At 40.3% G+C, this 11,942-nt stretch overlaps 1 pseudogene; it reads right to left on the bottom strand.

The window, feature by feature from the left end:
• Window positions 1-2,247: 2,247 nt before the first annotated feature.
• Window positions 2,248-9,867, bottom strand: LOC105054378 (uncharacterized; annotated as a pseudogene).
• Between the last annotated feature and the right edge of the window lie 2,075 nt (window positions 9,868-11,942).

The raw sequence follows: 11,942 nt of genomic DNA, 5'->3' as shown, positions 1-11,942 counted from the left end.
CTCACTCCTTCTTTCCTCTCTCTCTCTGCAAATTAACCCTCTGTCATCATTTATTCAGATGAGAGGGCTTTGTCTTGTATATTAGCATGAGTGTATGGGGCATCATGGTGAGCTTTCACATTCATTAAATATAAGACACTACTAGGCCTTGGACCACATCCCTTCAAAAAAAGAGGAAAAAAAATCCAAAGACTCCATCCTCTTCCTCCCATAATTCTCCTCTCGGCCGTTTTCTCTCCCCACTCCACTTTTCCACTTGCCCCCCCTTCTATCAATTCTGACAACTTCCCTCTCTCCTTTTATTCCCCTTCTATAAAGACAGAGGCCTGAAATCCCATTTTTTCAAGCTTACCGTTTTAGTCCATACTGGCCATGTTTAGATGATAACAAACGCACAACCCACACACATAAAAAGTGTAGCTAGAAAGAAGGCAAAGCCCTTGCAAACAAACAGTTACAACCAGCTGCTTGTTTGTCCCTCCACCCAATCCCTCCACTCACATTGCTACAAATAGCCAGCTACTACTAGATGCCACCTATCATAATACACCACAACCTTTAAGTAAATCCTTCCATGTATGTAATCCAACACCCCAACAATTAGGTCCCCTTCGAGGGGTATGGGGTGTGGGGGTTTCCACTGCTGGCGGGCGCGAAGTCCCAAATAATTCCTGCCCGTTTCCAATATCCGGGCAGCCCGGTCAGCTCTCCCCACCCCCACCTTCCCCTGCGAAAACCGTTGAGGCTTCGCTGTTGGGTCGCTTTCTGTCCTCACGACTAGCTTGAGAGAGAGAGAGAGAGAGTAAGAAAGAAACTCTCCATAGAGAGTGATAGAGAGAGAGAGAGAGAGAGAGGGAGAATGGCAATGAACATATTTACTGCTGGGGGAGACCCAGAGTTACTTTGAAGCATATAAGCAAGCTGTTGGTAGGTAGTAGTGTGGAACGCGAAGAAGGCAGAGACAAACTGTCTTTGTTTGCTGCTGCTGGTTGCAATGCGCTAAAAATGTACTGCAGATCAACAGCCGCAGCTGTCCCCATGCCGCTCTGCCAACGCGCTCTATTTATTAACGCCAACCCACCTTTTAAACTACGGCTTAAATACCTCTTCCTTCAATTTTAAAACGACGCGTGCTGTGTGCTGGCTGGCTATTATTATATATAAATAGGTAGATAGATAGATAGATATATAGATAAATAGATACTAATCTCTTTTATTTTGCCCCTCTTTTGATGGGCCGGGGTGGGGTGCCGAGAGTTGGCCATTGAGCCACGCATGTTTGACAATCAGGGAGAGGCACGTTGTCATCTTAAAGGGATGTTTGCTGTGTACGCGTACGGAACGAGACAATTACAGGAACAGTAGAGAAGAAGAATATATATACATATATGAGAAGGGAGAGAGGCCGAGGACTTTTCAAAGGTACGGGGTTGGCCGACGTATCCGGTCCAGTAATCGTCTTTAGTTGGCGGGCGAGATTTGGCGGTGGAATGTTTAATGTGAAATAATTTCCAGAGCTTTGTTTCTTTTAACCTTCTTCATGGGCCTTCTCACTGTGGACAGAACCCATGGCAGCTTCGGTACAGCAGCCCACTAGTGATGTCACAGGTTTTGCTGTTTGATGGGACCAAACCTTTCGGCTTCCCTCGCCTTCTCGCAGTCTCCCGTCTTTTAACAGTTGAGAGCCCAACAATTCAAGAATTTGTCATTTTGTTCCTAGACGTCTAATAATGAGCATTAACCTTATTGTGAAAACTAACCAATAAACATTACATACAGTTTCAGACTTTTGGTTGTTTCCTCGGCTAATCGTTGCCAGTTAACATATGTCTCCCCAAATTAAGGAGAGTGTGATAAAGAATTCAAAAATGGTAAGACTAGCGAGAATTATGATCACATCAATAATGAAAGCTCATGGCAAGCTTGATTAAATTTGAAATCATGATATTGATGGAAGGAGTTTGAAGTCCATAATATTCATGAAAAGATTCTACAAATATAGTAATAATTTATTATTATTTACCTTAACCATATAGTAATTTAGAGGTATTGATGATACACCAAATATCACATCGGTGGCCTTTTCAAATTCTCTCTTCCTTGTATTCTCTACATGACATTAGAGCGGTTACCCTTTCTTCTTTCAACCCACCATCAAGCAATTCCTGCTTTTCTCTGCTGTTAATCCATGGCATCCAATAAAAAGCAGAATTATCGAGCTATTAAGGACCCAATAAAGCCACTCAATAAGGAAAGAAATAATTGAAAATTTTGAAATCTGGTTCCACCCACAACCTATCACCCAAATCCAACTCGATTCAATCAGGTCAATAATAATAATTGAAAAGTTTGAAATCTTTATACAAAATTTTTAACAAGAATCAAGTTGGTCAGCTTTGTGATTCTTGGATTTGGTTTCGCTTGCTTCATAGTTTAATTTCTTGAAACAAATGATAGAAAATATTGCTGGCTAAAGCTTATCTTTTGCCTTTTACAGGAGATTCTGAGACTCTGGACTCTGAATTGTTGTTTGGATACAGTTCAATTTCATCATTGGCATTTGTATCAAGAAGCTGGATGTTGGAACTGCTCCTGTACTGAACTTTTTTTGTTTTTGATGGTACTGACTTCTTTTGCTGGTTTCATTTTCAGATATGCTGTTCTTCTGCATGAAGCTGGAGTCAGCAAGCTTTGATATGTTTGCTGGGTTCATCTTCAGATACGCTGTTCTTCTGCAGGAAGCTCAAGCCAGCAACCCTTGTCAGCGTGTAGTTCTCTGACTTCTGCATAGCAGTATTTTCACAACTTAAAAAAGGAAAGCTGCACAAGGCATCCTTTCTTCCCAAGCAACCTTCAACATCTACAGAGTCGAGAAGCACGGGATGCTCCCCCAAGTTGGTAGAGTTTAAAATATCAATCCATCCTTTTAGAATTCCAAGTCAGGCCATGACAGAGGAGGAATCAACCTCATCTGCCCTGTTTGTCTTTACATCACGAGGCTTACAACTGCTAGGTTCATCTGGAGTACATGCCTCTTGATTCTGCTGAATAAAAGCGAAATCAGAAATCTTTGCTGGCAGGTACTTGACACCAGCTGTAATTGCATTGTATATAAATTCTGCACACCATCTCTTTTGTTTTCAAGCAGCCTCCAGCATCCAGAGTCCAGCTTTTCTGGATACTCTGCTGCACTGGTAGTTTGGAGCATCTACTTGTCCTTTAACTCAGTCAAGCCATAACAGAGGAATCAGCCACATCTGTCTGGTTTGTGTTTACTTCACAGGATTTCAAGTTAACTGCTAGGTTCATCATGAGTACATGATTGTTGATTCTGCTGACTAAACCCCAAATCAGTAAGCTTTGCCGGCAGGCAATTCAGTCCAGCAGCAAGGGCTGAATGTAGAGCTTCTTTTGTTCCCATGCAACCTCCAATATTCATGGAATTCAAAACTTTAAAATGCCATTTTAAATTACCAGAGCAATCTGTTAGAACTCGGAACCTAGCCAAAACAGAGGCACCGGTTTCATCTGCCCGGTTTATTTTAACGTCATGAGGTTTCATACTACTATTTTTGCCTCCATCAGCCCCCTTGGGTTGAAGTTATTGCTGCACCGTTTGGTCATCATTCCCGTCAAGGTAGTTCATCAAATTCAAACTTCTCAGTTTGGTCAACTGTGAAGGCTTCCATTCCACATCTGATGAATCATGAGAATTTGCTGCAATAAGAAGCAAAATTTTGTCAGGGGTGGAACATGGAATTCCAATAAATCATCTGTTAATATCAAAATTTCAACCGGTAGCACCTCATTTTCCATCTCCAGCTTCATGGGTGTGAGTTCGCACTTCATCAAACAAAATGCAAACTTTTGTCAGGAACGGGACATGGAATTCCAATAAACCATCAGTTAATATCAAAATTTTAACCTTTTTGGGAGCACTTCATTTTCCATCTCAAGCTTCATGAGTGCAAGTTCATACTTCATCGAGCACAATGCAAACTTTTGTCAGGGATGGAACATGGAATTCCAATAAACCATCAGTTAATATCAAAATTTTAACCTTTTTGGTACCACTTTATTTTCCATCTCAAGCTTCTTGGGTGCAAGTTCATACTTCATCGAACACAATGCAAACTTTTGTCAGGGATAGGACATGGAATTCCAATAAACCATCAGTTAATATCAAAATTTTAACATTTTTGGTAGCACTTCATTTTCCATCTCAAGCTTCATGAGTGCAAGTTTATACTTCATCGAGCACAATGCAAAAGTTTGTCAGGGATGGAACATGGAATTCCAATAAACCATCAGTTAATATCAAAATTTTAACCTTTTTGGTAGCACTTCATCTTCCATCTTAACCTTCACGTGTGCATGTTCCATTTTCCATCTTAAGCTTCACGTGTGCATATTCATACTTATCGGACACAATGCAACTTCTGTCTCAATCTACAGACTCTAATATGATAGAGTCTGAAGGTCTTCTTCCTAGTCAAAACCTCCCTTTGAAGCCTTATGTAAGGCCTGGAGATAATGAATAGGCATGCATCATACATGCTGATATCAAGAAAAGAGGTTACACATAATGGTGTTATCTTAAGTTCAAGCAGTACCTGGGCCATGTGTGTCCTGGAATCTGCATCAAAACTTTCAAAAATCATCGACCTTATCATTGTCCACCCCAAGCTCACTAACTCTTACACGTCGTGCCTTTGGCACCTTCATTGTTGCTCATTTTCAGACCATTATCAGTCTTTGGAACTTCAAACTGAGATGGAGCAGCCTCAATCCCAGAAACATTAGAACTTTCCCTGGTGAAGTCCTGAGAACGGCCAATATGGAGGCAGAATTCATTGGAGTGAATTTGGTGAACATAACCATGCAAAATGAACATATGTCTGAAGAATCAAACAATATAAGATGGTTTCACATGTTTCTGCAACAAATTTTCCACCTTTAGATAGCTAATATAAGTGTTTTCGCATTTATTATACTAACCATGATAAGCTCTCCATGTTTTGCTAATCATAAAATGTCCCTAGTAAAAAAAATTCTTGCTGAAATTGTAAACCCCTGCTGTAAGTCATCACTATCATAAGTGGATTAGGTTGGATATCCTTCTTTAAAATTTATGGTTGGAAATATAAGAAAAATAACTTGGACGTTTCCCCTGGAAAGTGCACCTGAGTCTACTGCACATCTATTATCCTTCGCTACCGAAGCCACCACAATCCAAAATGGTGTGGATGCTAAACTTTGCAGCAACCAAATATCTTGCTGCCTACCACCCCATCCAGTACTGCACCTCCGTCATGACCACCATCCATCCAAGCCACACCACCACCAATAGACAATCACCACCATCATCAAACATCACCAGGCCCACAATTTCAGCACTCCTATCAAACCCCGGCTACTCTAAAATGATGAGGATTTGTCAAGGGAGGATGGGAGGACTAGACTGATATGGAGGACCAACTAGGCCTCCAACCCATACCTTGGCCTTGCCAATATAAAATCAAAATACCGTGCTCAAATGTCACCTTTGTAGATTGAAGGACTTCGCTTGGCGACTCAAAAACAACATCGATGATGTATTTGTCACCTTTAACACCCATCTAGCAAGCTCAAGGCCAAGTTCATGAAACATGGAGACAGGATGACATACCACAAGACCAAATTAGCAGAACTAAGGGCCAAGGTCACCGGCTACGGAATCATACAAGAACACAATCACTCTAGTGGAGAAGGCAGTGGCCTTTCAAGCTCTCACAATCATGGAACACCCAAATATTGAGTCCTACAATTAATGAACTCTTATATAGCAAAAACCCGAAAAGTTGACAATCTCATTATGAATACAATGCTTTGGTGGACCTAATGTATCAAGATTGAGGCAGGTGTTTGATCCACTGGTTTGAATAAGATGTAGCAAGAAATATAGGCCCAAATCCCAATTTATCACCCGCAATGAGGAATTCTCAGCACACAACTAAACAACTAAGAAGAAGCGTGACGGATCAGGTTCTACATAAAGTTCATAACATTAGCCAAAACATTTTACCAAGAAGATTCAAAAGGATTGGCTCTTAGACAGTTTGCAACCATGAGTGACTCAAAATTTTCAAAGGTCTATGACCTACAAGTTGAACATTTTCATGGCTATGGTCTAGAGGTAGACTGGATCCTCTAGTTCGCAACCACCAACACTATACATAAGAACAGTTGAGAAGAGCAAGAAAGCTGCTCATAAGAAGCCTCCCATGAAGACCAAGATCAGTGTAAGCCATCGCTTTCACCAAGCTGGGGAGAGCGAGGATTGAGGAGGCAAAGGTGGGTGCATTTTGGCTGCTTAACATCATGGAGCGGCAAAAATGTACCATCTTTTCAAAAAGATTTAGAAATCATGCACATTTTTGAGAAATAAGGAGCAATATACAGAAAAATTATAATAAGCCTCCTGTAAGGAAACAAGACCATCTTTTCAAAAGGGTTTAGAAAGTGGAAGGAGAGACTTTTGTTAACGTGCATGGAAGTTGCACAAGAAAATTTCAAAAAGCTTAGAATAATATCAAAAAAGCAACTTTTGATACGAATTATTGGCAAATGTGAATTAATAAAGCCAACCCATATAGCTGATTTAGTCTTATTGGTCATAGTAATGATTACATGAAGGGATAAAATTGAAGGTGGACAATTACTTGGAAAGGATTACACTCATCAACTATGAATCATGGCAAGACAATGCTATCTTGCAGAAAAGATCACTTGAAGACACAGTGCATATCTTCTATGGTACTACTTGTTCCTTTGATGCAGCTAAGGGTCCCCATATCTGCTGGTCATCTAAGTTAGACATTCAGAATCCTATTAAGAGATCTTAACAGAGCAACCCATATAAACAAGGATTGCTGAAGCTTAAAGTTTGTATTTTAAAGTTCACCTCCAACCTCATTAGAAAAGATAATTCAATCAAATCGGTCCAAAAGGTAGCTTCACTAACATCGGCAAAATTATTAATTTTCATGTAAGTCAGCCCCATAACATCCGCCGATGAGTTAGCTTTCCAATACATCTTGAATTACACAAAAAAAAAAAAAAGAGAGAGAGGAAGTTATTAATGATATATCAAACACATGCCAATGCTGATGAACTTCTAGAAAAATAAAAAAAATGCTATTCCATTGCCTATAGTTTATTAGACAATTTTTCATTTATTTTTTTCCAAACATCTGTATTTCTTTCTTGTAGAAACTAACATTAGATGAGTTAAGCTATTTTTACTATTTGTTTAATATTTATCTCCTATTATCTTTAAACATTTGTACCCCACAGGAACTAGAAAATGTATTGGCTTAAGGAGATCTCACCTATAAAAAGGTTCTAGTGGTACTCTTTTGACATTAACTAATTATAAATAAAATTTTGAAGTGTTTCTTCAATTTCTTGCTTGGAGTAATTCCTTGCATGTTGTGATCTAAAACTATCATCCCATAAGAGGCAACTGGTGCAAGGTCGGAAACTTCAAGTATTTTCAAAAGAGGTTAGAGGTGCAAGGCCAAAGACTCTCAAGGAGTTGGCAAGGGGCCATCAATTAACCTATCTTTAGATTTTCTTCCACAAATTCCACACTCTCATGCAAACTTATGTGGCTCGTCTGCATTAAATATGGTATCAAAGCCAAACTTATTACCTTGTTTGTTCCATTACTTCAACATATTCCTCTTCCACCCTCCCCCTCCAACAAAGCCCCACCCCTGCTTTCACCACCAGACATCACTGTAATGCTAAAAAAAATTTGAAACCAAGGTACACCATCTTGGTACTAGGCCCCATACTGGTGCCACCCTATTACTATGTCGATACATCCCATATGGAGGCTAATTTGACACTCCGAGTGTCAATACATACCCCATACCATGTATTGGTACTGAACCGATATGGTACAATATGCCTCGTAATACCCAATTCGGAATGGTATGGCGTATCATGCTTGAAACCCTATTTCCTATAATTTCCCACCACCACCACACCTTCCTACAATCTCCCTTCCCCTTTGATTCAAATTGATAGGAGGCTCTAAATCATCTCCCAAACTAATCATGGGCCATTAAGTACTTGGAAACTGAATCTAAGTTGCAACAAATGCATCATTTCAAGTGAATGGGATTCTTTCAATGATCAAATATACTAATCAAATACATGAAGAAGACCAAACATAATCAAGTACAATAAACATATCATCTCAATGGGCATTGAATTGCATCTTTGTATTTATGATGGCCTTAGTGAAGGTTGCTTACAATCACCAAGCACCTATACAACCACCGATGCAAACTAGGTAGATAGCTGATTTGCTATCTAGGCCCTATGTAAACACAAGCATTGCTATTATGTGCTTCAAAGAAATTTTGACATGATGTTTTTTCAGATGCAGTATCTTGAAGATGGTGATCTCAAGCAAACAAATAACCAATTCATGGAAGAGGATAACGTTGATAGATACCATTTGGATTGTGATTTACAACTTAGGGATGGAAAAATGGGTAATCCAAATATTGCCATCTGAGTCCTATCAGGCAAACTCATGCAACTTTATCTGTAGGTCATTTTGGTGTACATAAAATGCATCAAAGTTGCAAATGATGTCATTGACAAACATGCAAAATGATGCAAACTCTAATGTATACAATTGTGTTCAGTGCAACATTGATAAGCTGAATAATTGCAAGATTTAGGCTATATATGCGATTCTCAATTTCTTCTCGTCCACCAGAAAGCACCTCCGTGGGTTTTTTTGGTCATTTACCAGCTAGTTAGAAAGTTTATGATGAAATCTTTGTGGTCATGGTGGAGAATGTAAGATGGCAATCCTGATTACCTGTAAAACTTCGGATGCCATTAGAGAAGCAGACTTCTTCTTCATACAGCTTGGATTGTGCAAAATATATCATTAATTGAGTAGACTTTGATATGCATTTTGGAGTATGCTAGACAAAAAGATACCAAGATGTGCTGGGTTTTATCAACAAACAAAAGGGCAAAACAAAGTGTGAATAGGACCATTATTCAAATGCTTCAGGGATTTTGCTCACTGAAGAGCTGGGGCAAGAATTTGCCATATGTGTGGTACTTGTACGACTAGGCTATTCATTGATCTACAAAACAATCCTTTTTGGAGATTTTGCAGGAAAAAAGGTCCCTTCATAATAGTAATCCAAAACCTTTAATAACAATCATCAAATAAATACAATATAGGGTTTTACCCAAAGCAAGCAACGCATTATTTCTCAACAAAAGTGGAAGAGAGATACCTTCATAAAACAACGAGGACAGTAGCTCGAAGAGCGATCCATCCAACACGAACTACTGCCAAAACCCTTCTCTCTTCCCCTTTCTTCTCCACGAAAGAGTCCACTCCAAGGGCCAGAACCTATTTCCCCTTCACTCCCAAGACCTGGCAAATGTTTCAAGCCATCATCGCCGGCAAGCCACCGTCAACGGAGCATAAATGGGGTAATACAGAGTAGCCGGTTGGAAGACACGGGGGTAAGAGAGGAAAGCGGTAACGCCGTCGCGGAGGAAGCAGACCAGTCGCCGGCGGCGGAGATCGGCTGAGGGAAGGCGAGGTGATGGGTACAGACAGCGAAAGGACGAGCCAACGGCGACATGAAAGAGGAGGAGGAGGAGGAAGGAAGGAAACGGTGACGGTGGTCCGCCGCCGCCGACCGAGATCATTTCAAGAAAAGGGGTGGAGAGGGAACCCAGGATGGAAGGAAGCCTGTGGTGTTTCTTGGATTTAAACGTCTTGGACTCACAAAATGGGCCAAATCGGCCCGTGATGCATGACTCGGATTTTTGGGCCATCGGGTTGGACCTGGTCCATTTTGTTTATTTTTCCTTCTGTTTGATTAATAGTAATTGGTTGGGAGGATGATTGACATATATGTAATATAGATTCTCTTGCATTTATCTTTAGGAGCCTGGATTTTTCTTTCCTTTTTTTTAGCTCAAAAATCAATTGATTTGCATATTCATGACCGTAACAATCATTGCCTTGTGTAAATTGATGAGGTATGAACTAGTCGAGTTAGTGAAATTGATGCAAGAAATACATGTTCGAACAACATTTACTCCATTATTAGGTCAGATTTCAATCTATCCTGGTTCTTGAGGAAGAAAAAAATTAAAATAAGAAATGAATTTTACATGAAGTTCATCACCTAATGTTCTTTTTCTTGAGTAGTTGTTCCTCACATGAATTTTATTTTGTTTTTTTGAGGCCCAAGCTCAAATAAAACGTACTGAAGGATGTGCATATTTACTGATCGGAGGGAGGAAACTAAGAGAGGATCCAATAGATCTAGAAGGTTGGATCCTTATATATTGTTCTAGATCCAAACCTCCTAGTTCTACCTACAGGCCCCCACCGTAGGTCCTACTGTTGTGAGACCGGTCAATGTCAGACAAGGTCGACAAATCTGGATCCAACTTACTCGAATTCGTTTTTTTATCACTATTTGTGTGCTCCTGGAGGATTCTCATTACAAAGATTTCATGAAGATGGAAATTTTCTAATGGGCATAACATAGCCCACAAACGTGGCAACTGGAAACTCATGCATTGCGACATGTGAAACTTGGCAGCGAAACTTCTCGCAATTATTTGATGTAGCTGGAACCTTGCAGCAAGTGATTTTGAGCAGATTAAAAATGTTTGGGCTTAATATTAGCTGATTAAAAAACTTGCCAAAAGATATGGAATTTCTCGCAACCTCAGATATGGACCATGGGTGATTTAAATACAACATGGCTAGATGACGACTTGACGAGTGCACGGAGGAGAGAGTATTACATTTAACAGGTCAACCAAGCTTTTTTTTTTTTTTCCTTTTTTTTTATGTCACATCTTGCTTTTAAATTTAGTAATCAGAATCTGGAACGTGTATCAAAAAATAGGTTGGTTGGAAGATAAGGCACGTTGAGATAAATCAAACGACCTCCGACTCCGACTCTATATCGATTGAATGAACATATTACTCCGACTCATAATCGGTTGATCGACTGACAGTTGGTTATTATTGACCAACAACAAATGACTTCCGACTGAAGACCATCGGCATATCAGAGTTACCAGCCGATGGTAATTCAGATCTTTTACCGACTTACCTCTACCGACGATCAGTATTACCGACATATAGTCGGCCAATCTACTCAACATATCCTAACCATTATGAACAATTATCGACTACATGTTACGGCCATTAATGGGAATAAATAGCCCACTAACTCATAATTATGGTCCGATAATCTAGCACCATAAAAAATGGGACCACGTGCTCAACGGTTACATCAAAATCATCTATAAAAGGAAAGGTAAACAAGCAGTACTGGTAAAAAAATTTTGGGCCAACACTCTGCCACTCTCAACATTCTCATTAGCTATTCACAAACCCCTCTCTGACTTAAGCATCGGAGGGTCCCCATCGGACACAACTCCAGTCTGTGAGAACTTTGTCTTGCAGGTGCTCTTCACTGGCAATAAACAACAGGGAGTTGGCTGCAACAGATTAGCGCGCCAGATAGAAGGAAAACTACAGCCAACCATGCCGAGAACTAGAGCTCAGCATTCGACTGGATCGGCGAGGCAGTCTTCCCATCGAAAAGATATTTGTTCCCCACCTCCAATGGCAAAACCCAGTTCCTCGCGTCTTGTGGTCACCATGGACGCATGATTGCTGCACTCATATAGCAAATGAAAGTTTTGATGGAGACGGTTCAAAGCCTCCAACAGCAGCAAACCCAACAGTAGCAGCCGCCAGTGAAGCAATCAGTGGCCCAGTCAATGCCGTCTAGGCACGGCCGCCATCCTCCGCGGAATTCACCCTCCTCATCTCTGGAGCGACTGTCTCGACACTTCCACCAAGATAGACAACCATATTC

Source organism: Elaeis guineensis, chromosome 11 (assembly GCF_000442705.2).
Source record: "Elaeis guineensis isolate ETL-2024a chromosome 11, EG11, whole genome shotgun sequence".
NCBI classification, from domain to species: domain Eukaryota; kingdom Viridiplantae; phylum Streptophyta; class Magnoliopsida; order Arecales; family Arecaceae; genus Elaeis; species Elaeis guineensis.
This window is presented reverse-complemented; position numbering and strand designations above follow the sequence as displayed.